The following is a 5355-nucleotide window of genomic DNA, read 5'->3' on the forward strand; positions in this document are numbered from 1 at the left end:
TGTTATTTACTATGGGAGAGTTTCGATTAAGACAAAACAGAATAATAATATTCTACACCTGTACTTTCATGAGTTTGATCGAGTCTTGTAATTCGGGAATTTTTAAACCGATTTTTTAAAAGTTTTTTATGTGAAAACAAATATTAGTCGTTTATTAAATACATTGTTGACACTTACAATTAACACGCGTTTCTTCTACTTGTCATATTATATGTTTGTGTTAGTTGATTTCCCTCAGCGCGGCAGCATGATAAAACTGACAGCTTCTGTTCTAACTCAAACGTTTTTTGTTGTTTCGTTTATTAAATTTGACTCATATTCTTCCCTTTGTAGTTCTACTAGTGTTCCTATCATTTCCGTCTCATACTGTTTTATGATTGTTTCCATGCTAAAACCAGGTCTGAAGTAGAAATATTAATCTTCTTTTCTCGTCTCCTGTACATCCCAGTATATTTGGTCTCCTCCAGGCATGCTTTCTATCAGTTCTTTTTTCTAACCATCCTCTTTTAGTTTTCGCTTCTTTCTCCCCTACGCCAGTCATCTTCCATCCAACTCTTCCTTAGTATCTTAGTAGCCGCTTCCATTGAGGTACCGATTTTGTGATAATTTTTGTTGCCCTACCTTTAGGAATTCCATACAGCACTGTAAAACTGTTTTATTTGATCTATATTTGTTGCATCAGGGTATTAAAACATTTTTGAGAAGGAAATATGGAAGTCTAAACATTTACAAGGCTTATGACCTGACATTGGCTGGTTTAAGTGGCCACTTTACACACAGTGTAACACTCAATATTCTGCTTATGATTAAACATCCATAGTTCCTCGACGCTTCCATCTGTCGACTTTTGTGAAGTAAAGGTTTTGAAACCTTTATCATGTGGATGAGATTCATCCGGCTGAACCAATTCACCTACTGGGTAACGCCTGAAAACAGCTCTCCAATTTTTATACTTCTTCTTTTACCAGTTATTAGATTCAACATTATTTTAAGTATGTCCAAACGTTAGCTGACAGGCTGGATTTCCTCCCTAGGGAGTTATTCCGATCTAAATTTGTTGCAACAGAGAGGGAAAACATTTTTGATAAGGGAATATGGAAGTCTAGACATTTACAAGGCTTATGACCTGCCATTGGCTGGTTTAAGTGGCCACTTTACTCACCGTGTAACATTCATGCCATGATTCTGACCATGATAATACATCCACAGTTTCTCGACTCTTCCATCTGTCGACTTTTGTGAAGTAAAGGTTTTGAAACCTTTATCATGCGGATGAGATTTGTGCGGCTGAACCAATTCACCTACCAGGCAACGCCTGAAAACAATTTTCCAATTTTGATACTTCTTATTTTACTTGTATTAAATTTTCGAGTGCGTGATTCGTTTTTCTTCTGCCAGTTCCATTTTAACATACTTCTGAAGATTTTTCTTAGAAAGATAGACTTTGTTTTTATTACATATCGAACATCCAATATCACGCACCCAATTACTATTATTTCGCTAGACGTAAAACCCATTTGGCGGCATTTTGGTGGTCATGGGCAATAGTGAATATTTTTCTGTTTTTATAAACACGTTTGTACGCCGCCTGTGGTCGACACATAAATATTTCGTACATCGGATCTCTCTGTCGGTCTCTATGCATTAAGTTTTTATGCAATGTTAATGGCGCTGTTTTTTCAGCGTTCAAGGTCTTAAGGTAGATATGATATATTACGTTACAGAATGATATAATTAATTAACGAAGGGCAGCCATGAATCACTGCCGGGATGGAGCGATTTATTCTTATAGTTTAGTTCGCGTTAGTTGTATGATTTTCTCGTGTTAATATATTTTTAACATCCTTTCATCGCATTTTTTACCCGAAACGTGTCGTTTGTTTAGGATGTGTTTTACGGCACATTTTTGGCACCCTCGTAATTTTAATACAATGGATTTTTTCGGTGAACAGCAAAGCATATTCTCACAAAAAAACTTGTTTACTAAATATTTTTTTTATTTTTATTTTTATTTTATTGAAATAAACGGCACTTAGTGCCTTTTACATATTAGTTACAAATACAATTAAATGTACATACATGTAAGCATAATTATAAGTAATACAGAGCATTTAAAACAATATTATTAATTTAGAAAGTCTAAAAAATATAAACTATATAAAAGAATAAAATATTACCAGTTGTAGAATTATGGATAAAAAAAGATAATTTGGTATTAGAAATACTTTGAACCAGTTAAAAAATAACTAAGAAGTAATTTTGAATAACATTAAAAAAATATATATATATGTATTATTATTGAAAACTAATATTTAGGTAAATAGTATATGTTTATGTATATATTATTAGTTTTTTGTGACAGTACTTCATTTCTTTAACATGAATTTCATCTTATTTATTCCCATTATCACATTAAATCATGATCTACAACCCCTTTATTCAATAGTGGATAATATAATATAACTGTTTTCAATGCAGCAGCAAGGCTTATTACGGGAGTAAAAAATATTCTCACATCTCACAACATCTTCGAGATTTGCACTGGTTTAAAAGCCCAGAGAGAATAAAATACAAACTGTGCTGGACAGTGTTCAATCCCTTCATGAAATGGCTCCAAAATACCCATCGGACCTTTGTATTAGGGAAAATACATGTCAAAGAAAATCTACTCTTAGGTCAGCATTTGATACAGGAAGAGGAAAACTTGTCGAAATCCGGCGCTCCCCTAACACTAGATTTGGAGATCGTGCTTTTGCCGCCGCCAGCCCCTCTGCCTGGAACCAATTGCCTTCAAACTTACGAATCATCGACAGCCCCAGTCAGTTCAGATCCCAACTAAAATCCCACTTCTTTAGACTATCATACCCTCAATTTTAAATCTGGAAATATAATATATCACTTTAGTTTAGTTAGAATGTAAGTTTAGGGATACAATTGTAAAGCGTCCTTGAGGTGATTTTTTACAAAAATGACGCTATATAAATCAGTCAAATATTAGTATTATTATTATTATAGGAATATTTTCAATCTTCCACTAGTCTAAGGCCCAAAAAAATCTTTTCATTTTGTATAATTGTATTTTGTACCTTTTTTTGTTGAATCTACTAATATGTATATTTAAAGATATACTCTTCTTTATTTTCTATCTTTTTAATTTTTTACATGCACTTGTCGGCTAAGTAATTGCTGCATAATAACAAATTAAGAATACTTTTTCATTTCCTTCCGTTTACTTAATATTTGATGTAGCTATTTTCATTTATTATGTATTTTTGGTAAAGGCACTGCGAGCCGAGTATTAAAAAAAAACAAGCTTCGCCCCAATCCACCCGGCCCGGTAAAATTAGGGTGGTTGGACACTTTTTACTGTCTTTTTTGTTTTAGTTCTTTACTCGCTACTATAAGGAAATCGAGTAGGGATTAGTCGGCCTTATGGTGTACTGGTTCGTGCGTTTTCCTCAACAAATAAAATTGTTTTAAACATTAATTGTTATGCGATAAAAATCAATCCATTCTGCGTTCTTTTATCGGGCCGGATGGTTTTCTGCTGTGTGAAAACGGCTTAGCGATGTCGGTCACTGGTTAAAAATTGAAAGTTAAAAGTGGAAAAAAATACGTACATCTAGTTTTCTTGTTATAACACAAATCCTGTTCTACCAAGAAAAGTCAGTGGAAAAACTCAATTTTCAAATAATAATCATTTTAATGTGTAATTAAATATTAAAAGTTTGTTACCATCCACCCTTATAGCAAATTAAGTTATGCATGACGTAAAGCATTTTAATATTAATTGTTTCTTTCCGTATTTAAGATGTCTCATAGTTATTGTTATTGTAAAACAGACAAATCCAACTTTGGTGTATTTTATTGATCTTAATTTGTTGGAACTGAGGGAAAACATTTTTTAAAGAAGGAATGTGAAATTCTAAGCATTTACAGGGCTTATGCCCTGTCGTTTTCTGGTTTTAGCGGCCACTTTACATACTGTGTAACATTCACCATTCTGCCTATGTTTAAACATCTACATTTCTTCAACTCTTCATTTTGCAAACAAATGTTCAAATGGACATGCTCAAAACATTGTTGAATTTTATTATTATTATTATTTAAATCTTAAAGTAGGGCACACATATCATACATATTGTTATGTGTGTTCTAATAATAACATTGCAAATATATTTAATTTATAAATTGTTTATCACATATGTCTTGACCATTATTTTAAATTTTGATATGTTTTTTTCTTCATAAATATTTTTTTCCATTTCGTAATACTTTTTGATTGCTTTAAATAAAATAGAATTTTGTGACTTTGCCTTTTTCCTAAATGGAAGTCTAATTTTGTTCTTTTCTCTAGTATTGTGATCGTGTTCATGCTGGTTCCGATCAATTTTTTTCAAAAATTCTGTTTTTTTATTAGAGTTTATAATTTTATGAACAAATATCATTGTATTGAATTTGTTGATCAAACCTAATCTTCAATAACGTGCCGGCAACTAAAAACTTTACTATGAAGGTAGATGTGAATGGCATGGTTCATTTATCTTAAAAAAGGACAGCCAATTAATATTTTACCAAGCAACCGTAACAATATATAGATAATAACACGTTATTTACAAATTAACGAATATATGATGTAATTTTCTAACGTTTCATTATATTGAAATAATGATAGTTTTTATTAATTACATCAAAAGGTTGTTTCTCTTCCGTGTAACAAAAAGCTATCCATAAAAGAACATCTATCACACCTAAAAAAGCATGTTTGTAAACTCGTTTATCATTTCTGTGACTATTTACTTTTAAGTGGTTTATTACACATTTTTTAAGACATAAGTCCCAACTCCATGGAACTAAAAGTCCTGTGTCGAGTTGGGACGAGTAATTGTTTGACACAGACATACGAGTTTAACATCACAGATATTATATTGGATCAGAAACATAATAATCATTTAAAAAAAAAAAAATATCGCTTATTAATATGATAAACAGCAAATGCAAACATTCGGAAAAATCGAGTTAAGTTCGAATACGAAAAGAAATATTGCTTGATAATTTATCATTTTTTCCATTTTCAAAAACATTTATCTAATTAAGTGTTTACGTTTTAATAGGGATAAATAAAAAAACATTTTAAAAATTGGTAGGTTTACGTTTTCATAATTACCTAGTCGTACAAAGAACTATGTTAATTGATTATCTGTTATTTTATTTTTGCTTATTTGAAATCATACGTAAATTTATACGACAGTTAACGTTTATAATTTTACTTAAGCAAGACTGGCAATGAAAAACAATCGTGATGAAAACTTGATTGAATACGGGTTAAAAATAAACTTGAAATGATTTCAGATA

This window comes from Micrasema longulum, unplaced genomic scaffold, assembly GCF_059751315.1.
Source record: "Micrasema longulum isolate JH-2025_06_02 unplaced genomic scaffold, ASM5975131v1 h1tg001571l, whole genome shotgun sequence".
Taxonomy (NCBI): domain Eukaryota; kingdom Metazoa; phylum Arthropoda; class Insecta; order Trichoptera; family Brachycentridae; genus Micrasema; species Micrasema longulum.